A 25453-nucleotide genomic window follows, 5' to 3' on the forward strand; every position below is an offset into this window, starting at 1 on the left:
AAGCTAAAAATAAAAAGGAAAGAAAAGGAAAAGGAAATTAAAAAGGGGAAAAACAAAGCAAAACCCACCAAAACACAATCAGACCCCAATTCCACGCCACTTTCTTCTTCAATTCGATTCAAGTGGCTGCTCTGCTCCTCGATCTTCATCATTCACCATCATCACCGTTCATCAATTTTAATCAGCCAAATCCTCATCAAGCATAAATAGACAATGGCTGTTAGATTAATCTCAACCGTTGAAGCCCATTAATTCCGTACAAATAACCCCGTAAAATTGGAGCGGCCGCGGCTGGGCATATCGGAGCGTCCGCTCCGAGCTTCTACTTTGAATTGAAAATGGAGCATCCGCTTTGTAATAAAGAGCGCCCGCTCTAGTGGGTATTGCGAATTGAGTTGAAATCGAGAGTAATTGGCGGGTTGCGGGCTGCTCTAATTGGGGGCTGACGGTGGCGGTGAACTCGGTGGTAATTGGTGCTCGCAGGTGGTTGTTAATGGTGGTTTGTTGCGGTGCAATGGCGGCGGTTTGTGAGGGCTGAGATTGGTGGTGGCTGGTGAAGATGTTGTTGGTGAAAGCCGGGGAATTGCGCTGGTGTTTTGCGTGGTGGTGATTGGAGGTGCGGAGATTAGTGGTGGCTGGTAGAAATAGGGGAGTTGCGTGGTGGTTGGAGGTGTTGGGGTTTGCGTGAGGAAGCAGGGGAAGGTGATTGGAGGTGGTGTGTTTGTTACTGTTGCAGTTGGTGTTGTTGAGGGGAGCAGGGGAGTGAGTGGTGCGTGACTGGTGTGGTGAAGGATAAGGAGGGAGAGTGGTGTATGATAAGCTGCTAGCAAGAGGGCAGCAGCTTGGCATTGTGCATTTGCCTCAAACCTCGGACCCCGAACACGAATATGACTTTGAAACCCGGAACACCTACAACCAGAAACACGAGGGTATTACCACGAGATAAAATAAAATAAAATAAAGATAAAATATAATAAAATAACTTGAAAATAAAATCAAAAGAAATTAAATAAAATAAAGAAAACAAACATGAAAATAAAATAAAATAAGAAAATGAGAGAAACTAGGAACTTATTAAATAACAAGAACTAAAAACTTAAAATATAAACATAGAAAATAAGAAAATTTAAATAAATTAAGAAAATAAGCTAAAAACTATTAAAAACTACTAAAATACTCAAAATAAAGAAAAACGACACGAATAAGCAAATAAAAGAAATAAAGGATAAAATGGGCTAAATTATTGGAAAATAAGCCGGAAAACGACTCAATAAACACCCTAAAAGTGACATAAAAGTCACTTATCAAACTCACCCAAGCTAACCTTTTGTTCGTTCTCGAGCAAATTAACATGAAACACGGGAGAAGGAGAATGATTTATTAAAGCAAAGCTAGAACACTAAAGGAGACAAGAATGTACACTAACTCACTTTCGTAGGAATCACGGTCAATTTTAGCAACAAAAGACAAGCCCTTTAAACCCCTAGATTGCCCTAGAGGACGAGTGTGCTCTCGTGAGGGTGTCCTAAGAGTTTAACCCACAACTCTTTATAAAAACCATGGCAAAAGAAAAAGAAAAAGAAAAACAAACACAAAAAGCTAGCACAACCACGACCAACATAACATGACAAGGTTTAAGAAAACCAAACAAGCTTTTAGATAGAAAATGCTCCATTTGGGCTCAAACGAAGAGACATGCACCAAAGAATGCTTACCTTTCTCAATTCAATGAGGGAAAGCACGTTATAAGATGCTAATGGTTGAAAGAGACAAATCTAAGCTAAGCATAGAAAACTAATGATTTCACTCTCCGCCCTAGCCCCATCCAAGACGGTCCACGTTCTCTCCACTAGCTTCAAATCATCCTTTAGTTAGCTCCTCATGATTCCTCGAGGGAACCGGAAAAAGAAATTTTTATGTGGAATCATAAGGTCATCCCGACATCTCAACTATGCATACTCTCTCCATAGGGTTGAAATCTATCTCCCTCCACCGGTCTTTGACCTCACCCCTCTAAAGTCAAAGGGTCTTTACTAGGGTTGTAACGTAAGGCTAAAGGTCAAGGCGGGGCAAAAATTTGAAAATTTTGGTGATATTTCCTAAGTGAAGCAAAAGAAGGGCCCTCTCTCAAAAACAAACTCAAGAAGTCACCAAACATCAAACAAAAATACCAAAAATGCCATCTCCCCCAAGCTTACTCAATACCAACACTCAATATAAACAAAAACAAAGTAACACTCCTAATAGGGATAAGATAGGTCGTTAAACTACTAAAAAAAATAAATAAATAACTAAAAAAAAATAAAATCAAAAGAAATTAAATAAAATAAAATAAAGAAAGCAAACTTGAAAATAAAAATAAAAGAAAATAAAAAGAGGAAAATGAGAAGATTAATATTAACAAGAACCTAAACTAAGAACAATATAAATTAATAAAAATAAAATAAATTACGAAACTAGACTAAAAACTATTAAAAACTTCTAAAATACACAATATAAAGAACAAACGACGGGAGTAAGCAAATAATAGAAATAAAGGATAAAATGAGCTAAAATAAAGGAAAATAAGCCGGAAAACTATTCAATAAACACCCCTAAAAGTGACATAAAAGTCACTTATCACTTGCTGGGGCGGAAAGTAAGGATAGTTAACCGGGGGAACGATGTTCCCGCGGTTAACCTCCGCATCATATAGTTGTTGTTGTTGAATGAACATACCTTGTTGCATTTTGGATATACCTCTCATTTGGGTGTAGAGGGCTTAAAAATCTTGGTCATACATGCCCTCCAAGCGGATTTGCATTCCGCTCATTTGGTTGCTAAGGGCTTTCAAGTCGGAGCTAGCAAATGAAGGTTGTTGCCCTTGTTGTTGTTGTTGTTGTTGTTGTCGACAGTGATGTTGTTGTTGATGTTGTTGTTGTTGTTGTTGTTGTTGTTGTTGTTCTTCTTCTTCTTCTTCTTCTTCCACCTCATCGGAGTCAAAGTAGGGCCGCCGTTAGCTCTTGAGGACATGCCACACATTTGCGGTGTCCAACCGGTGAAGAGATGTCAAGGAAGGGTTAAGGAAGCACCAATGCTTGTTATCCCGTAGCCACTCATATGCCCTTCTACATAATGTTTGGAGATGAATTGAATTTGCCCCAATTGTTTCATATCGAGGTAGATCGAGGTGGCATCTCCAACCGGCTTGCAATATGGAAAATAATGGTCAAGTTGGAGGTTTGTCAAAAGCTGAGTGACCATTCCCCCACAAGGTATCTCTCCGGTGCCCCGGTCTTGCAAGGCAACATAATAGGTAGCAAAGACGTACCCCAAGTTCAACCGGCCACGATATTCTCCTCTAGTGGCCAACCAAAGAATCTTGAGCTCCAATTTGCTCATTTTTCCCAACTCTTGCTTGGGGCAGACCGAGTACCCCAAAAGACGGTGCACCACCCGAAGACAAGTATCTTGGCCTCCTTGGTGACAAACTCACCACCACCGGAGATATCATCCCACCAAGAATCATGATCATACTCCGCAAAAATGTAAGGCTCTAGATCCAAGATGTCACCATAAGGATCAAAATCTAGAGCGGCATTGAATTGCTCTAAGGAGTAGTTGAAGAAGTTGTTAAAGATTTGGAATTGAACCCTATATTGACCCGCTACGGGAACAAGCTCCACCGTAGCAAAGAACTCCAAAGTAGGCTCAACATAGGTGCGGTAGCTTTTGGCGATGAAAGAACCCATCCGAAGGTTAATCAACAATTCCCTCACATCTTCATCTATACCCAACTTGGACATGTCATGTTGGAAGTAGTGTCTCGTGGGTTTGAGGGAGCGTTAGTCTTTGAGCTTTTGATATCGGTTCTTTTGTTTTTGGTAATGGATTTTTCGTTTTGGAAGTGGAGTGGGTTGTCGTGTTTTGAAAGAGGAAGTGCTAGCTAGGGGTAGATTCTTCAATGGAGATGTTGGTTTTTCGTTTCTTGGTAAGCTTTTTGAGTATGTTTGACATGTTGAATTCCAAGCGTAAGATCACCAAAAACCAATCACAAATTATCCAACACCAATCCACAAAATTCACCAACCAAGAATTTCAACTTCCACCAATCACAAACTTAATCCAAATTGCCACATAACCACCAAACAATTAATAATTCCTTCTCACACAACCAAAATCACAAGAACACCAACCAATTCCACAAATACACCTTACTACCGAAACTACCAAAATTCAAATTCCAAATTAATCAACCAAATTGCTCACAATTGCTACAAAATCAACAAACAACACAATGTAAGGTGAAATCAAGCAACAAACAACTCAAATAAACATCCAAAAACCAAAATCAACCATCAAAATCAACAAAACCCATACTACTACTATTCATGCTCATGAAAAATTCAATACATGCAATTATATGATATAATTAAGCAAATTAAAGCTAGAGAAGATGATCATACCATATATAGAGCAAGATTGAACCACTTTAAGCCACCAATTTCCACCAAATCAAAAAGCCCCAAATTTTACCCAAGTATGGAGGAAGAGATTGAGGGTTTAATTTGGTGAAAGAAGTATGTTTTTGATGATTTGGATGAAAATGTAGATGATTTTGGTGAATTTGGAGTGAAGATTTGTGTGAAATAAATTGAAATTTGATGAGTAGAGAAGAGGGTATGGTGCGGTCTTCTTGAGGTTGAGGGTGATGGAGTTCGAAGGGTGAAGGAGGAAAGAAGGGGAAATGAAAGAAAGAAGAAGGAAAGGAAATAAAGGGGGGGACTCCCGATTTCCTTTTTTTTATTTTTTGTTTTTGGTGCGTTCATTGGTGGGTTTATCGATCAAGATCATCAATTGGGCTCTTGAACCCACCGAAAGTGGCAGATTCAAATCAAGATTTTAGTGGGTTCAAAATCCCAAAATAATGGTAGAACCACATGAACCCACCAAAAACAAACTTCCTTCAATTTTAAAGCAAAAAATCCCTAACTTACCTCATTAAAATTCTTACCCCTTTTACCTCAAATTTCGATGAAATCGAATATATTCACATTAAAAACCGCAAAACACCTTCTCATTCTTCATGCTCACTTGATGAAATCCAATCCCAAAAATTCAACCTACAAATCCAATCAAGTAGAAAAGTGAAAGGAAAGAAAAGAGACTAAAAGAAGGAAAAATAAGAAAAACTCAAAATTCAAAAAGAAAAGTTAGAAATCTCCGGGTTGCCTCCCGGGAAGCGCTTGCTTATGGTCCTAAGCTCGACCCTTCCTCCAATTCATGGAGGGTCAAAGAACACCACCTTCTTCAAGGTAGCGGAAAGAGCAAAATCCTCTTCAACTTCTAGCAACCTCTCATTGTTGCTTAGTGAAACTTCCTTCAAAGACTTCTCAATTGCAAATTTTACTATTCTTAACTTCTTTCTCTTTCTCAACTTCTTAGAATCACGAGCTTTCTTCTTTGCCTTGTTGTTCAATGTAGATGGTTCCTCAACATCCATACTCATGGAAACATCCCCTTCATCTTGAGGATAGAGCTCAAACCAATGAGGAATCTCAACTTCCTCCTCGTCTACAAGCTTGGGAATCATCATTTTCTCTTCACTAACCTTCTTGCTATCAAAACTTGAAAGAACATCATCATAATTCTCAAGAACATCGTTAGTTGAAGAATCAATCATGCACACATTATCAATAGAACGAGGAGAATCAGCACACATAATTCCTTGCACAAGAGACAAAGACTCATGCATTGGTTTCAACTTAAAACTTTCCTCTTTCTTACCAACTCTCAAGGTAATACGGCCTCCTTTCACATATATCAAAGCTCCCGAAGTGGCTAAGAAAGGTCTTCCTAGAATGATAGGGATATGGTCATCTTCCTCAATTTCAAGCACAATGAAATCAACGGGAATAGTGAACTCTCCTATCTTAAGAGGAACATCCTCAACTCTTCCCTTAGGAAACTTCATTGATCGATCGGCCAATTGAAGGGTTATATTGGATGGAAAAAGCTCACCTAGCTTGATTTTCTTGAAAACCGAATAAGGCATGATACTTACACTAGCACCAAGATCGCAAAGAGCATATTCAAACATCATTTCCTTGATCTTACATGGAATAGAGAAATTCTCCGGATCCTTCTTCTTTTCGGGCAACTCCTTATGAATGAGGGCACTAAAGCACTTTCCAACTTCAACCGAGTCAACCTCATTGCACTCTCTCTTCCCATCCAAAATCTCCTTGAGGAACTTAGAGTACCTAGGCATTTGGGTGAATGCATCGGTGAAGGGAATAGAAAAGTGGACTTCCTTGAGCATCTCAAGAAACTTACCATATTGCTCATCCATTTTGTGCCTCAAGAACTTTTGTGGGTATGGTAGATCGGGTATTCTCACTTCCTCACGCTCTTTCTCAACATCCTTCTTTTTCTCTTGCTTCTCCTCATAACTAAAACTCTTAGACACACCTTTTTCATCTTCCTCTCTCAAAACACTCCTCTCCTCATCCTCCTCAATAGCCCTTGAAACTCCCTCATCAAGAACTCTCCCACTTCTAGTGGTGACGGAATACACGGGTTTCTTAGGTTCCACTCCTTGAGAAGGCAAAGAGGATGGACTAGCACAATCCTTAAGAGTGTTCGCAAGTTAGGTTATTTGTGTCTCAAGCATTTGGTTATGAGTCATCATCTCATTAAATTTCTTGTCACTCATCGCCATATAGGTGTTAATGATCTTGGTTTGGTTATCAATCAATTCTTCCAAATTTGTCTCAAATGATAATGGTTGGGAATAAGAATTTTCACCATTGGCTTGGGGCTTTGGAGCAAAACCGGGAGGGGGTCCTCTTTGGTTGTTATTTTGAAAACTTCCCCGACTTTGGTTGTTGTTCCAATTCCCTCAACCTTGACTATTGCCACCATTATAGTAATGGCTACCAAAGTCTTAAGGTTGACTTTGGTTTCCATACCCATGGCTTGGGTTTTGATTACTATAACCTTGGTTGTTATAGTTGCCTCGGAAACCTTGGTTTCCTTGGTTCCTATAGCCTCCATTGTTATAGTTATCGAAACCACCTTGAGGGTAAGAATTCCTATTGCCAAAATTCTTAGGTCCATCAAACCTTTGACCACCATGGATATTAGACACAAAGTTCACATGTTCACATTCATTATTTTCAACATCATCACATCCATCAACAAAAGTTTGTGAACACAATGAAGAATCATGATCATAAGATCCGCAAGAATCACAAAATAGACAACCACTTGGCATGTTATTGGAAGTAGAAGGAGAAGAGTTAGAAAGTGTACCTCTCCCTTTGGATTGGGAGGGAAGACTCAAAGAATTCGTAGAAACACTCTCAAGATTCGCTTTGATCGATGTCATCTCCTTCCCTAGATTTGAAAGTTGGGATGACAAGTTGTTAATTGCGTTGAGATGATCCACGGAATAAACCGTTGAGCCACTCTTGCTCGTAGACTCTCTCTCTCCTTCTTGCCAATCTCGATAGTATCCCACCACATCCTCAATTATGTCAACTACCTCTTCTTCTGTCCTATTCATTATAGGACCACCGGCTCCTCCATCTAGGCATGACTTGCCTTGAGCACTCAAACCTCCATAGAAAATTTGTATCACTTGATATGTAGGAATCCCATGATGTGGACACTCTCTTTGGTACTCCTTGTACCTTTCCCATGCTTCATAGAGATTCTCATAGGCCATTGTTTGAAGCCTTGGATCAATGCCCTAGCCTCCGCCGTCTTCTTTTGAAGGTAAAAGCGAGACAAGAAAGCTCTTGTGACAGCATCCCACGTCCTAAGTGAATTGGGCTTAACCTCTTTATCCAACCACTCTAACGCACGACCAATAAGTGAAAAGGGAAACAATTTTAGCCGAATGAACTCATGAGAAATGCCGTTCACCTTAATAGTATTACAATACTTCTCAAATTCCTTTAGGTGATTCAACGGGCTCTCACTCTTGGCTCCACTAAATTGCCTCCGTTCTATCAACGTAATCATGGCCGGGCTTATTTCAAAATCGTTCGCCGGTGTTGTAGGTGGAGCACTGTCGCTCTCAAACCTATAAGCACCTAGAATTCCCAACTCCTTCAAGGCTACTCTTGGATTCTCTCCCATGCCTTGCTCTTGCTCTTCTTCCTCAAACTCTTCTTCACTTGAGGAACTTAGGCTCAAAGATCGGTTGGCTATCCTTCTTCGTGAAAGAGTTCTTTCAATTTCCGGATCCAAAGGAACTAAGGGCCTATCTCGAGTTCTCCTATGCATGCAAAAACTCAAAAGAAATTGTTAGTAACGCGGCTACAAGTGTAGCCTAAAAGAAAGAAGTAAAATCTTTTTGTGTTTTTGAAATAGATGGAATAGACTCAACAACAATACTCAACCACGACACCATTCCCCGGCAACGGCGCCATTTTGACGTGGGTCGAAGCTAGGTCGTTGAGGCTAACCCCTACCAAAGGTGATATGAAACAACCAAGGAAAGACAAGTAAAAGGGAGGAGAAATAGAGTAACGACAAGTTCAAACCAGCAAACCAAGATAAACCTATCTCAAATTCACAAAGATAGATGAAATAGGGGTCTTAATCAAAGCCAACACCAAGTAAAGCTAGGATTAAGGTGTAACCACAAAAATTACAAGAGATGCAATCACAAAGAAAGCAAGATAATCACAAAGATTATGGTAGAGAGAGAAAGTCTCTTGATTACAAAGTTCAACAAAAATTAAAATGCAAAAACGTCTGAAAATAACTTAAATAGTTCGCACAAACTGACAGAAAAACGGGAAAAGGTTCGACCGAACTCTGGGTAAGTTCGGTCGAACTTGTTAGGTTCGGTTGAACTTTTGGAGTTCGGCCACTCCTGCAAAGATGCAAAAATCAAGTCTGAAACTGCCTGGAAGGTTCGGGCGCACCACAGTAGGTTCGGCCGAACTCCCCTGCTCCTGGACAGCTCAACTTCAAACGTTCATAACTTCTTCGTTTCTTGCTCAAATTTGGCATGTGACTAGTCGTTGGAAAGCTATTGAACTCTAATTTCACCTCCAACTTGAATCACCTAAAAATTCCTTGTAACGAAGGAGATATAGCTGAATGAAGTAATTGCATCATATATTGATAAGCTTCTTTTCTTCAAGTGTGATGATGGTTAGCCCCGAAAGGTGACCTCCAAGGAGCTTGGCCCTACTTTGTGTCACGACACGTGGCATTTCTTCCACTTCTTCCACTAAGTTCCATGCACCCGCGTCACAAGGTCAAACAAAATTTATAAACACTCAACACACCCCTACACAAGTATCGGTAAGTCGAGGGTCGAACCCAAAGGAATGGTGGGCTATTGTCTATTGTCTATGGTCAAGCTATTCCGATGTCTAAAGATAGGGTGTGAATTCTTTGCTAGGACAACGATGACAAAAAAAAGAGAAGAAATCAAATGTAATAAGCACTAGGGCTAGGATCCACATGTAGTCATAATGGATTCAACTAATTGGGAGGTCAAATTGGCTAAGTCAAGCAATGTGAGGGAAGATCAACCATGCAACCAATAGAGCAAATCAAGCTATTCTCCTAGAGGTCTAACTAGCATCAACTACGATAAACTCTAGCTAGGAAACATCATAAGACACCTCAATCGTGTAAATGCAAGACACAAATCAATGGTCCGTATCAATGTGAACTTACAAATGCAATCTAGTGCAACAATCAAAGTTGGCCAATCTTCAATCAATTGCACACATGCACATGATTATCAACCAAATTTAATCACATTATCAACTCCATCATTTATCCCCAATTAGCACTAATCCATTACTCATACATGTTTCACCATTACCCTAGCAAGTAATCTACTCACTAGCCATTGAAATTAAGATCAAAACAACAATACTCAACAAATTAATAAAACACAAAATCAATCAAACTTTAATCAAACTTGAACAATTAATAAAGCAAATGAAATCAAACTAAAGATCAAACTATAGATTGAATTAAAGAAAAGGAATCCTTACAAACTTTATCAAAAACCAAAGGAAATGTAGAAATCTTCAATCATCAACAATACACCATGAACTTCACTCTCTAAAAACCTAGAGTTACTCTCTCTAAAAATATGATCTAAAATTATCTAATGAATTGTATCCCAAACGTTCTCCCTCTAAAATAAGAAGGAAAGGCTATATATAGGAAAGATACAAAAGAAGAGTTAGTTAGATCATCCCAAAAGAAACCCCGGAAGGTGCGGTCGCATCAAGGAAGAGGAGCGGCCGCGGGAAAATGGGTACGGAACAGAGACCCAGGGGGGCGCGCCCGCGCCACCCAGGTGCGCGGCCGCACCACCTGCGTGTGCACCCGCACCTGGCAGCAGGGCACTCCCTCTCTTCTTCGTCCTAGCTCATCCTCGTGCGCTCGTTTTGGTGATGATGATGAACACTAAGGTAGGCAGTCTTGAAATGGATATTTTGTTGGGTTCATTCCAAAGATGATGCCCCCACCGCATGCGTGCACCGATATCTTGACTTGCTCCTTGCGTTCCTTCAAACTTGAGCTCCAAAAGGCGAACATGAGGCATCCAAATTGATGAGAAATATGAGAGGAAGGCTCGGGAATCCTTGGAAACACGATCATAACCTGAAAACAAACGAAAACAAGCAAATAAAAGGGAAAAAGAACAAATAAAGAACGAAATGCACAAAACAAGAAAACTAACTAAGGAAATTACAAACTAAAGAAATAAAGAACAAAACTAAGGAAAACTAAGGAAAAGAGCTATAAAATAGCATGAAAATCATCCTAAAAGAAGCCAAATGAGTGCCATAAATTACACTCATCAGCCGTAAATGGGGATCATAATGACGACTATCGGGCGCCTAAGTTATCTTAGTAAGAGAAGCTACATTACAAGACTGGGAATGTCCCCCTATTAACAATAGGGAACATGTCTTGTTGTTTACAAGGCCTCTCGAAGAGCGAGACTATGAAAATGCATGGCCGTGCTCAGATGGATTTTAGAAATCATCTGCTAATTGACAGTCAAACTCGGATTTCGAGAAACACTTCTGGACGTAACAGGGATGACGAATAATCTTACCCTGTAGTTCATGAAGAGACATAGGATAGGGGCTATACACTAAATGCTCACTTTTCCGGAAGGACAAGTGGGAGATTGAAAGGAATGGTGTCCTTCGGACAAGTGTATTATTCTGATAGTGGGTTCAGAATTATTAGAAAGCTAATATATTAAGTAAGGTCAAGTGATCGGAATGCCTAGGTGGAGACCGCTTCCGATCAGTAATATTAATGTATAATTAATATTACAGCTTAATCTTGACTGAACCCTTCGGGTCACAACCAAGCAAATTAACGAACCGACTCGACGAATTAATTCGGAAGAAATTAATTCGGCGCCCGAGTGTTAAATATTTAGACGTCGGCAATTCGAGCTTAGAGCGTCGAAACCGAGCGTCGGAAGTCGAGTCAAAATAATAAGTGACGAGACGCGCAAAATAATAATAAATCGACCATATAATAAGTGACTTTTATGTCACTTCTAGGGTGTTTATTGAGTCGTTTTCCGGCTTATTTTCTAATAATTTAACCTTTTTTATCCTTTATTTATTTTGTTTGCTTATTCTCGTCTTTTATCTTTATTTTGATTATTTTTGTAGTTTTGAATAGTTTTTAGTTTGTTTTCGTATTTTTAGTTAATAATTCCTAGTTTCTCTCATTTTCTTATTTTATCTTATTTTCATATTTGTTTTCTTTATTTTATTTAATTTAATTTGATTTTATTTTTAAGTTATTTTATTTTATCTTATTTTATTTTATATTATTTTATCTTTTGATAATCCCCTCGTGTTGTTTTTTGTTGTAGGTGTTTTTGGGTCCTTGGTTGAATTTCAAGTCAAATCGTGTTCGGGGTCCGAGGTTTGAGGCAAATGCACAATGCTCCCTGCTCTCCCCCTGCTGCCAGCCTCTTAACCTTCACCCCACCATCTCCTAATCCTACACCACACCCATTTGCTCACCATCTCCCCTGCTCCACAACTCACAACACCCCTGCTCCCTCAATTCACCAAAACAGAAGCTACACCTCCCCTGCCCTTCACGCACTCAACACCAACAACACCAACAGCAACGAACACAACCACTACAGCCACCACACCCAGACCACCTCCAATCACCACCACGCAACTCCCTGCTCACGCAAACCACAACATCACTCCCCTGCTTTCCCTCTCCTTTTCTCACAATTATCAGCAGCAACAACTCAACATAATCACACCGACACCACCTAACACCAGCAGCAAGGCTGCCCAGCCGCAACTCACACCCGCCGCACCTATCACCAGCAACCAGCATCACCACCGCAACAATCACTCCAGCAGCACCAAACCAGAAAAACCGCGTCAATCGAACCCAGTCGCAACAATAGCAGCAAAACAGCAGCTAGGAGAAACCCAGGCCACCGCGGGCGCGGCTGCTGCTGCCGCGGGCGCGGCCTTGGGTCCTTCCAGCCTTCTCCAATTTTCGGTAGATGCCGAGGAGAAGCCTAGCCGCGGCCTTGGGTCTTGAATTTCTTAATTACCACGTGACTTACTCGTGAATCCTTAACCCTTTCGAAATCCAACGGCCATGATTGACGATCAATTGGAGATGAAATTTGATGATGCCGTTTGATGGTGATGATGCGTGTGATGGTGTTAATGAAGATGAGAGCAGCCACGAAATGGTGGAATTTCGTGGGTCTGATGGAATTTGGGGATTCTTGGGTTTAATTTCCTTTATATTTTTAGTTTTGTTATTTTAATTATTTTAATTAGTTTTATTTCTTTTCTTTTACTTTTTTAACTGGTATTATAAATACTCCTTTTGGGGGTTAATACTCTCTTAACTTTTGAATATTTATTTTACCCTAGATTAGATTAGTTTAACCTCTTTTATTTTTCTCTCTCTTAGGATTAAATTAGGATCTTCTCTCTCTAGTTTAGGAGTAGTTTAGAGAGAGAAAGCTTGGATTTTTCATGGAGTTTTGAGAAGTTGAAGAAGCAATTTGTGGATTTTCTTCTCATTTATTCAATGAGTCTTCCTAACTTTCTCTCACCTTTATTGCTTTCATTTATTATTGTTTTTGCTTATTTGTTTGTTGATTTGATTAGGTTTAGTTGTTTAATTTTAGCTTTTATTCTTATTTTACCTTGTTTTCCATGTTTATGTTCATCATGTTAGCTTAGATTTTGTTCTAGGGGAATGGATAGAGGTTATGTTAATGAATTGCATAATTGATTGTGATTAGTATGAAATTGTTTCTTGATTATTGTGTATGGATGATGCTTTTATGGATTATAATCTTTCTAGCTAATCGATTCTATGCTTTTAATTGTGCTTTCAATCAATTGTGCCAAAGTGAGTTCGTTGAGAGCCCTAAATTCTTCCATACCTTTGCTAGGCTAGTTGCACGAGAGTGGATTAGTTTAGTAGGATAATTAACATGCTTAATTGTGCGAGAGTGAGTTAAATGTGTTGATTGTTCCTAATCGAGGTCATTTTCATCTAATTGTATGACGTTATTTAATGCATTAATGTAATTGGATTCCACTTACCCTAGTTTTAGTTATTTGCTCTTAGTAGTGTTTAGTTTATTCTCTCTCTATCTCACAACCTTTCCTAGTAGTCTAATTTGCATAAATTGATACACTTAGTCTTCGTGATTCGACCCTTTACTTGCCACTAACTAGTTTAGTGTAAGTTTAGGCATTATAAATAGTTAATTTGGTTAGGGTTAGTAGTCCCAACGACCTACTCTTCACCCTCCAATCACCATATTCCCAAAATACCCCTAGCATCGGAGTGCCCCAAGCATCCGAGTGCAAGGGGCAAAAGTGTCCTAGCAAAGGTGGCTAGCATGCGCACCAAGCCGAGCCTAACATGGCTGGCTGGTGCGTGCTAGCGCACCATTGCTGGCAGCCGCAAGCCAGCAGCAGCTAGCAGCCGTATGCACGGCATGCGAGCAGCAGCTAGCTGCCGCAAGCATTGCGTGCTAGCAGCAGCTAGCAGCGTACGCAAGGGCCAGCAGCCCGCACTTGTGTGCGTGGCTTGCTAGCCATGGCAGCAGCCCGCAACATTAAGTGCGGGGCTGGGCTCTTGGCTGGGAGCATATGGAAGCAAGTGGGGTGAGGGACATGTGGCACAAGGAGAGTATTGAGTGGTGAGCATGTATGGTCCCCTACTCTCCATGTGGTCCTCACCACCCTTTACATATGATAGTGCCACTTGTAGATTTATTATTAGGTTGCATTTTTATTTTAATTTAACTTTAAAATAAATTGTGGAATTTCATGATCCCACATTGATGGGATATAAATTCCCTCATACTCTCCTCTATAAATACCAACCTTGGGATTTGGAGAAGAGTGCTTGAGTGGGAGTTAGAAAGAGCATTGCATTTTGGCAAAAACTCTTAAACTCTATTAACACTTGGGTTTTTTGTCGGACCTCACTAACTTCGAGGTAGCGGACCTAAAAAGTCGGTATTCGTCCTTTGTGGGTGGATACCGTTGGAGGCCCGCGTATTATCGGAGCTAGAGCTTTCAAGTACGAGCCCGTGTGTGAGGGCGAAGCACGCTTCGAAGGTAAATTCTGGTTTTACCCTTTTGTGGTTTTTTTTATGCTTTATGGTTTTATTAATTGCGAGTGGTTCTTGGGTCGGGGTTGTTTCCGCGGTGAGTCGGACCCACCAAACCCCAACAGTTCAAACTAGGGATAATGCTTGAAATATTCCCTACAATTAATAATTAGTGATTTTGAACTATGGATTAGTGATCTTTGATTATTTATTGATTATTTATTATTATACATATGTGTAAATACAAATTTACATATTAAAATTTTTTAAGAAAAATATACTATTATTATTATTATTATTATTATTATTATTATTATTATTATTATTATTATTATTATCTCAAAAACAAAAGTCATACAACCCACAATAAATTAGTGGGAAGCCGAGATACAATCTGGGCCCCACTCCTCTAGCTGTAGCAAAGCCTACCCTAGTAAAGATATGAGGTGCAGCACGAGCTCCAATAATTATTATTGTTATTATTATTATTGTTATTATTATTATTATTATTATTATTATTATTTACTGATGATTATTATTATTATTATTATTATTATCATCATCATCATCATTATCATTATTATTATTATTATTATTTATTGATTATTATTATTATTATTATTATTATTATTATTATTTATATCATTAGCAATATTATTAGACATGAACTGAACTGAACTGAGCTGAGTTGAACCGAATTTCATCATATGAGAACAAACCCTAAGAAGCTAAAATGGTAGAATCTCAACCTAAACATCAAAATAACGGATATATTCTTAAATTGACCAATTAAAATAAAAAATCAACCAAAATACACTATTATTCTAAAGTTAAGAGCATACACAATTACAATTATTTTTTGTTACTCACAAAATTCCTCTAACTGTATGAAAGAGGGTATAAAGAATTTTCACAACTCGTCTACAACAATTGTGATGATTTGATTTTTATTATTGTAAATGTTGTATAACAACATTTAATTGATTAAGTCAATTCAAATAAGTACAAGTAATTATTAAAATATACACTTGACCAACTACCACAAAACAACAAGGGTTTTAAGATAAAAGAAAAAATATAAATACAAGTAGAAAACATAAAAGCTTAAAAGAGAGAGAAAAACCAAAAATGGTGTTGGTAGGATTATTTTTGGCCTGGTTGGTGGCACCCTCGCAAATGAAACGCAGCGTTTCGTTACATGCGACCCAAGACGGCGTCGTACGGTTGCCTAATTCATTGGTGATCATCTCAACGCGGTCCTGCAGTGGGGACCATGCTCCGACGCATGTGTATGTTGTTCCAAGATCGATTCCTATCGCCGGCCATAAGTTTGCCCTTTTCATCGTCTACTCGAACTACACTAATTTTTTTTCCCTAGGCTTTACCCAGCTTCTGTTTGCAATAGTGCGAAACTGAGAATCTCTTTTTGAAATTGTTTTAAGGAAAAGTTCACATTTGCTACCGCTAAAATGACCCTCTTTCACATTTGCTACCTGTTTAAAATTTTATTTTATTTTACTACCACCCAAATCCCACATTATTAAATATCACTACCTCTTGCCTTATGTTGTTACTGTTTCCGTTAGTGGAGCCCAACCACCCTCACTATCACCGTACAACCACTCCTACCTCCTCAACCACCCTCCCTGCTAGCCCCTCTCCCCGTTCCGGCGCCTTAACCAGTGACATCATCGCCATCGGCGACATCAATCGCCACTGCTAGCCCCTCTTCACCGCCCTTATCTCTCCTCTTCACCGCCCCTGTTGGCTATGGTGGTCGAATTTGGCGGTCAAATACAAATATAACACAAACAAAACCAAATTTAACCTCCGGCCACCCAAAAATCGGCACCTCTACCCTAATCCCATTTGTTAAAACCACCCTAAACGGGTTTAGGGTTTCGTTTTCACCTATTTAGGGTGGTATTGGGGCAGTGTGGGCAGGGGAAATTGAGGAGATGGGGGAAGGTTGAATTTGGTTTTGGCGGTGCGAAGATGGAGTGACTGATATGTGGAGGTCGGTTTGGGCGATTTGTGATTGATTAGGCGGCGCTGCTGATTGGTGGCTGCTGCGACGGTTGGTGAGCGGTGCGGCTGTGAAGTGAACTGTTGTTGCTGATATTGTTGTGTTGGTTGGGTGTTATTGTTGAAGTTGTTGGTGTTTGCGTGAGTATAGAGGGAAGTGGGAGCTGGCTGTGAACAGGGGAGGTGAGGGTGGTGCTGCTGAAATTGTGTGGTGATGGTGGCTGGTTTGAGGTGTAGTGTGGCTGCTTGGTGGGCAGGTATAGGGAGGAGGGAGGGGAGTGGCTGGGAAATATTTTTTTTAAAGTTTTTTTTTCTTTTAATTTTTAATAAATTAAATTATTATTTAATAAAATGATGGCCCCCACTTAACGGATTCTGTAAAGTGGTAGAAATATTTAACAATGTGGGGTTTGGGTGGTAGTAAAATAAAATAAAATTTTAAACAGGTAGCAAATGTGAAAGACGGTCATTTTAGTGGTAGCAAATGTCAAATTTTCCTAGTTTTTACAAGTAATTTCTTTTTGGTGTTTAGTTGGATGTTTTTGCCGGCATCCTTTGAAATATGACTACCATATTATTTTAATGATAAATAATCTGATTTATTTTTTCACATTTTAAAATGAACATTATGAGGATTCTAATACTATTTTGATTAGCGTGTCATTATTGTTTAACCATGAAAATTTATTGGGTAAGGGTTAAGGGGTCATTTAGACCTTTTAAGGATTCAATTTAAGCTCGGAATTGACAAAAAATAACATATATGCCTCGTTTTGTATGTCGAGATCGTAATTTTTTTCCGGAAAAAATGCGAAACGGGGTATTTACGTTACTTTTTTGCCAATTTCGAGTTTAATTTGTACCCATTAAGGGTCAAAATAACCCCAAAACCTTACCCGAACAATATTCGTCACGAAAATCGAAAAAATGTATTATTTTTATTCATTAAAATAAATAATCATTGTGTATTAATTTTAAAAAGTAATGACATTTGGTGAAATAATTTTCCAAAGTAATGGCATTTGGTGAAATGAGAATTGCATTAACGAAAAACTAACGTTCATATGTTATTAGTGGCACGAGGTGTCATTGTATTGTTTGTTAGTAGCATTTGGTGAATTTTGAAAGCCTTGATGACATTTGGTGAATTTTGAATGTATTCAGTGGCATTTGGTGAAATAGCGAAACTATAAAGTAAGAATAAAAATTACATAAATGAAACTACAACTTTGATGAATTAAAAAAATGTTAATAATAATATTTTATAAGAAAATCTATAACTATAATAGCTATAACTAAAATAGAAAACGCTGACATCACCATTGTCTATGTGTCAGCAAATTCCCACCAAAACTATATTAACATCATCCTTTTATTTCGTTTTTCCTTTCAAGATAAGTTAATGTATGAAAAAGCTAAATTAATTACACATTTTCATAAAAAAGTAATTTTTTTACTATACTCCCTCCGTCCCTAAATGTATGAAAAAGCTAAATTAATTACACATTTTCATAAAAAAAAAAAGTAATTTTTTTTTACTATACTCCCTCCGTCCCTAAATTAAAAGCTTCTTTCTCTTTATTATGTGAGTAATAAATGCTAGAAAGAGGCTTTGTATTAAGAGACGGAGGGAGTACTAAGAGCATCTCCAATGGTTTACAAAAAGGACTTGTTTTCAAAAAAAATTAAATTGTAAGCATGTAGCTTACCATTGGAGTGAAAATATTTGTAACACCCCAATAATTCTCTCTTAAAACCCGTGAATAACCTGTGTGTAACCTGAACAAATCTAAGAGAATTACTGGCGTGCTACCGCCACGTGTTCAAACGTTAAGGCTTTATCAGAAAATAGCAGCGGAAAAACTAACTCAGTTATATAAATAAGTTTCAAAACCAACGAATAAAACCAAATTAAGTGTTACAAGTAGGAACATTATGGCCCTTGTTCAAAACCCATCAAATGTAGTAAGTGAATAAAACTATAATTCAAATAAATTCAAACTAGAGGAAGTAGTGTAAAAAAAATAAAACCGAGTTAAACAAATTCAAACTTGCAAAAGAAAAAAAATGCGAACAATAATCAACTCTCCGCTCAAAATCCCACAACCCTGATGTGGATGCTGCATGTGTAAGAACATGTGGTTAATCTGCTCCCCAATATTACAATAGTAAAAATTGGATCGTCATAGGGTCTTTAATAGGTGAAGGCCATGACCAAAGAAAGACACACACAAAAGCACGCAATCAGCAAAGCTGAGTACATACAAGATGCGAGATAGATTAAGAAATCCCTAACATGCTACTAATAATCAATCATCATGCATCATTAAACTATAGACTCAACACATGACTCAATTATCAATTCTTATTAAGACTTCACTAGTTGATTGTAGCTAACTCAGTTCATTTCAATTTATTCATTTCATTGGATTTAGCAATAGACAAGGTTGTCCAATCCATGTTCCATTTGGAACATCAATAAAAGAAAAACCCCATGCTTCCTTTCGGAAACATCAATTAACATACAACCACCACGAGCGCGGCTCCGTGACCGTAGTTAGTATGAGATCTCACCTAACTCCTAGTTTAAAAAAAAATATATTTGAAATAAGAGACTCGTAGATCAGACGGCCTCGAAAAAAGTACACGCTAATACCCCATGTACTCCAACCCCTGATTGTCATTACTCCAGATGTGCACCAATCCAGAGTTTTATTGCTCATCTATCTTGCACTTTATGTGATTTATATGTTTAAACTTGGTGATGACTCATATGCAAACGATACAATCAATCAAATATCAATTCAATCAAGTAAACAAGTTTTTAATTTCATTTCTTGATTATAAGTGACAAGCAACATTTATTACTTATTCCTTTAACTACCTCGGTGTATAAACACCTTGAGTGCATAAGGCACCCCAAAACCTTAACCTCGTCTTATAAGACTTGAATTCTTCCTTTACTCATCCTATTTCAATAATCATGAATGAGTAATGTAGGGAATATTTCAAGTATCATAACCCCAAGCTTGAACCCCACTGTGATCATACACTTAAGTATGGTGGCGTCCAAAGGGAAAGAAATGAGAGCAAAAGAGTCGCCAACAAGTTTTAGGAACTTGTAAACTGTTCACAAGGTGAAGGTTACACCCCTTAACGATCCATTAGATCATCAACTCCATAAGGTCTTGAACCAAATAGGGTTCGGGGATGAGGGTACGAATCCAATCTACAAAAGAAAGGACCCGCCCTATAAAATAGGCCTCTACTTTATTCTACCCGTATTCATGTGCGCTTTTTTACTTACATGCAAACATTAAGTTTAGCCCTAAACCTATTTATCTATGTTGGTTGAATATTAATGCACAAATAAATCTATTATTGGCGATCACTTAAATTAAAATTATATGAGCCTAAACCAAGTTATCAATTATCTTATAAAGCGTGATTTCAAATACAAATTCCCTTTAAACATGCATAAAAGGCGTGATCAAGCAATAATAATAAATATAAATCAAGCAACATAATTATAATTGTAACAATCATCATAATGATAATAAAGTATAATTATCATAATAAATATAATCATGATAATAAAGCTTAATAAAAATAGCAAGATCTTAGGCATGATACTAACGAGATTAATAACAAATCCTAGCATGTCACTAAGCATTAAAGATCAAAGCTTTAAACCTAACATGGTACTAACATGATAACATGATGATATTAGAAAGCATAAAAGGCACCCTAAAACATGATTCTAGAAAGCATTAAATAACATCCTAACATGATACTAGGAATTCAATAAAATCTAAACATGCTTTCTACATTGAAATAATAAGGGAGTAAGCTAATTTACTTACTTTGAAGCCTCGTATCTCTTTCTAATAAAAAAATACACGCGTTAGTAAACTTCAATGAAATAAATAAATCAAAGAATTAAATTAAAGAAATTGAAAGATAGAGTTAAAAAGTTTAGATTGGATTTGGGACCAAACCCTCAGAAAAGTATCAACCTTTCATGTCTAGGGCGAAGGCAACTTCGAACTTGGCTAGGTATTTCACAATCTTGTGTATGCAGAATTGTGTTTGTAAAAAGCTAGTTTTCGAAAGAGAGAGAAAGAAAGCATGTATTGCTAAAGAGAGAAAAAATAGAGAGAATTGGTTGATTGATTGTGAATGAATAAAAACGGAGATTCAAGACCCTATTTATAATAAAAATAGTCCGGAAAAGTATAGAATTTGATAAGGAATAAAACTACAAGCTGTCGCCGTAAAACCACTCTGTCGCTTGGCAACAGAGTCTGTCGCGTGGCGACAGACTAGTTTTCACGCGCTTTCCACGCGGAGTCCAATCTTTAACCAAATTTGATCTATCGAATCCGTACAGAAGCTAAAATCGTATTTTAATAAAATAATAATATTTTATTCCAAATAAAACTCATCATAATATAATTATTAATTCTAACTCTATTAGGATTTAAAAGAACCTTCTAGAGAATTCTAGAAGACTATAATTAATCCTAGTAATTTTAGGAATAATAATTAATATTAGGCCCTCCTCTAGATCATTGGGCCGCATGTAAAGATCAAACCGGGCCTAGTTTAGTATTTTGGCCATAACATCCTCATTATTCATCGAAATTGGGCTTATAATATGTCGTTGGAAAGCTCTTTGCAAGCCCCATCGAACTACACTATTATTGGACCCTTGTCACGGACCAAACTAAACAGGATTGACTATTTTTATAAATAGAGTTGTTTTCAAAAACAAGGAGAAAGAATTTTAATAAAAACTAACCGCAACACTTGACTTTTCACACTTTCACTTCATTCGATAATGGTTCGACGCGAAAGGTATTCATCACTAGGTTTGGTTTTGGGGAGACACAAATGGGTGTCTACAGAAGCCCCCACTTTGATTGAGTTTGGAGAAACGCATGTTTCGAAAACAAAAGTCAAAGTATCGATAGGGACGGAGAATGATTCATAACGTTCTGCGATCCTAAATCATTCTTATAACGCCGATACCTGCAAACTAGTGTTAGTTAAACAAATAAAAGAGTTAAGAAACGCGTATCTTGCATTGTCGAGCACACGTCTCTGGAGTAACCATTTTTGTTGCTGCATTTTGTTTTGACGACCTTCCACAAGCTAGAGAATGCCATCCCGCCTGAAGACTGCTACGCTTGTAACTGCCTCTAATTTCCGCTGTGATAATCTTCTGTAAGCTAGGGAACACTATCGAAGATTGCTTTGCTTAAAACGATCCTCTTCTGCTTTGTGACCATCTTCCACATCTTAGGGAACACGATCGAAGATAACTTTATCACCTTCAGTTGTTGTGATAATATTCCGAAGAAAATTATCGAAGACCAACGCTTGTCGATCTTTAAAAGTTCGCTTGAACTTTGCTTCCGCTATGCCAGTACGTCGGCGCTTTTGCTGCTTGTGAACCATTACGTCGGTGCTTTTTCTGCTTATGAACCATTATGTCGGTGCCTTTGCGATGAGCCAATGTTTAGGCGCTTTAAGCGAAGTGAGACGATCTTTCATCAGGTCGATTACTTGATTTAATCGTAATCGAGCCGATTATTAAATCATGTCAAATTGCTTAAAGGAGCTAACTGGCATACCAAGGAACCCAAACTGCTGCACGAGGTCCATATAACTCTTATATGGAGCCCTGTACTCTGTTACCGCTCCAGCGCTAGCTAAAACAGCTTGTCGCCGCATTTAGAGCTTGTCGCCAAGCGACAGACCTTGTCGCCGCGCAACAAACGTGTCGTTTGGCGACAGGGTCGGGTATTTTAAATATCCGCCCTTTCTTCTTCATTTCGCTGCTGCTATGTTGATTTTCGCATTCCTTCAAAAATTCGAACTTCTCGTTTTTGCTCAATTCTTAGCCGCATTCGCTCAAACTTGTTGCAAATCGAAGCTTATGACATCTATTTTACCGATCTATGTAAGTTTTGTGCAAACTCACTCCAGTTTTTGATGAATTGTGCGTTCTTGTTCACGAAATTTCGAAAAATTTGAAATTTACGTTGCTTAATTTGCTTTGTTTGTTGAATTTTATGGCATGAACTTGCTTGATTATGCATTATATTGCTTTGGGAGTATTTTGAGACTTGTTTGACTCAATTTGGTGAAGAAACGAGCGATTCACCATTGTTGGACCTCTCGAGGTCGTGAAGAACAATGTGACCCGTTCTTTGCGTTTTTGCTAGCCTTTCTCGTACAATTTCTCACAATATTTGCCATAGTATTGCAAGAAATTGTTTGGTTGCTTGAAAATGCTAATTATGCTTAGTTTGAATTTGTGCTCTGTTTTAGTACTACGTACTCTGTACTCTGTTTTTTTTTTTTTTTGCGAACTTAGTATCATGCGGCTAGGCAAACTTTAGATACTATAGAGCTTTAAATTTTAATTAATTTGCATAATATAGCATGGCTAGACGACGCGATTCTGGTTCTCAGTCGAGGGACTCGCGCCGAGAGGACGAGCCTGTTAGCGAGAGCGAGGACCTTTCTTCTAGACTAGGACCTCTCCTAGAGTGGGATGAGCACACCCTTTTCTTCGCTCCAGTACACCATCTTTCGGAGCGAGTGCGACGTGGTCTGGAGAGTGGATGGACCTGTAGTCACGGTTCGGGCAACTCCACTATCGGAGCGCTATACGACGCGTTCTTCAGTAGAGACGACGCGCTTCGACAGCTTTGGGAGTCATGTGGGTTGACTCCTCTCTTTCGGGCCACTCAGGCCATGTATTCTTATGACGGGGATAACCTCGTCGTCCGAGCTTTGGTGGAGTTCTTCTGGGACACCACCAACACTTTCCACTTTCCATGGGGTGAGATGACTGTTACTTCGGCCGACTTCAGTCTCATCACGGGTCTGAAGTTTCATTCTACTCCTCTGCCATTTGACAGTGACATCACTGTCTACTCACCGATAGTTCTGGAGATGTTGGGTCCGATCGCTGTTCGGGCCCGTGTTGAGGGTCAGCTGGGACAACTTAGTTCCCGGTGCATTCGCCGTTCGTCCTTGGAAAAGGCCTTCGAGGATGATGCGACCACTCGCGAGCAGCAGGTGTGCATCTTTGTGCTGATTTTGCTGCCAGGGACCTTTTCCCCTGACAAGGGTAGTCGAGTAGTTCTCTACTACCTGAGAGCTGTTCTCGACCTTCACTTGGTCGGGACATATGACTGGGCCAGTCTGGCCTATGCTGACTTTCTTCTGGGTCTGCGACGTTCATGTCGTCACAGAGCCTTGTCTAGAGAGGTCACACTTTCTAGTTTCTGGAGGGTCATAGAGGTATATTTCTTTCCTTTTTGAAATTTAGCTCTAGACTAGTGCAAGCATTTACTGATTATCTGTTATTCATGTAGATTTGGTTTTACGAGTATTTCCCTTCACTCGCTCCGGCGAAACCTTCTCCTCGCGAGCTCCCTATCGGTGCTAGTTGGGGAGGTCGCCGCGGTCAAGTCGAGACTGCACGTATTCGAGAGCTGATCCTCTCGGTAAGTTCTCGTCAACACTTGCCTTTTGATATTATTCTTTTGATAGTATTTATCTTACATAGCTGTTTTGTAGGAGCCTGGTGTTGTAAACCGACCCTGGGCTAACTTCGCTGTACCTGTGCTAGCCGCACAGTACACTACCGAGCGTCCCTACTTTCAGGGGACGTATGACGCTGCGGTATATGTCGGTGAGAGAGTGGCTATTCAGCACTCCTAGGATGTTTTTGTCGTTCCTGCTCGTCCGCCTCGACACATGTTCCATGAGGCGTTGCTGCGGGATTGGGCGAGTCGATCGTCTCGGGGCACTCCCTGGCGGTTTCATGTCCATTTGGGACAAAGTTACGCGGATGATTTGCTGCCCTTGCTAGCGCCGACTCTTGTTTTGTCTGAGGAGGCAGCGGTATGTTTTGCTTTTCTTTTTATTTTTCACTAGGTAGCCCCCAAGTGAATTCTAATCATTTGGATTTATCCTTATCAGGCCGGGCATAGGGAGTTCGTTCCTCCAAGGATGTCCATTCGTTACCAGGGCATGTTCGGACTAATCCAGGAGATCTTTGTGGAGCGCTCCATTCCTCGTCACCAGACTCGGGTGAGCTCATATATATATTTTTTGTTTTTGCATTTGTTCGGTATAATTACTAACTTCGTTCCTTTGACAGTTTTCTCGCGAGGTGGTGACAGCTACGGCGAGGTGTATTGACGCCTTTCGCAGCCAGCTCGTGAGGCTGCAGAACCGAGCTACCTGTCGTAGTAACGACATCGAGGAGGTAACTCTCTTGCATTTTCGTATTTTCATTATACTTTTTACTTGGTATTTGTCTTGATTTACTTTTGCAGGGACGGCCCATTCCTTCTCTGCGTACTCGGTCGAGACCTGAGCCTAAGAGAGAGTCGACTAGGTCCGACTCGAGGCGTCGCCGTACTTCTTCCAGTGGTCGGGGTGGCCGATCCGAGGTTGCTCCTACGGAGGACTCAGCTTCTTCTCCTGAGGAGGTCTTTGCCGGGCCGACGGGCCAAGGAGGGACGACATCGGCTTCTTCGATGGGTGGTGGGACGTACAAGGTTGGCTCGTCGTCGCAGCAGCCCTTGCAGCTTCAGCCGTTGTCGATTGACTATTAGGGTGAGCCGGGTTGGACTGGCCCTGAGCTGAGGTTTCCGACGACTGACGGGTCAGGAGATGGTGAGGGGCATACTCCACGTACTACAACGTTTTTTTATGCGATGGGTGTACTCATCATCTGCGGCCTCCAGCAGCATAGTTGTACCTGTGTTTACTTTTTTA

The 25453-nt window shown here is 39.4% G+C and overlaps 1 non-coding gene across 1 annotated transcript; it reads left to right on the top strand.

Annotated features, from left to right (window-relative positions):
- Positions 1 to 7634: 7634 nt before the first annotated feature.
- On the top strand, positions 7635 to 7739 carry LOC145606464 (small nucleolar RNA R71). The gene has a single exon (XR_014105332.1). It is a non-coding gene; the product is annotated as a small nucleolar RNA R71 (small nucleolar RNA).
- The last annotated feature ends 17714 nt before the right edge of the window (positions 7740 to 25453 follow it).

Source organism: Chenopodium album, chromosome 22 (assembly GCF_948465745.1).
Source record: "Chenopodium album chromosome 22, dcCheAlbu1.1, whole genome shotgun sequence".
Taxonomy (NCBI): Eukaryota; Viridiplantae; Streptophyta; class Magnoliopsida; order Caryophyllales; family Amaranthaceae; genus Chenopodium; species Chenopodium album.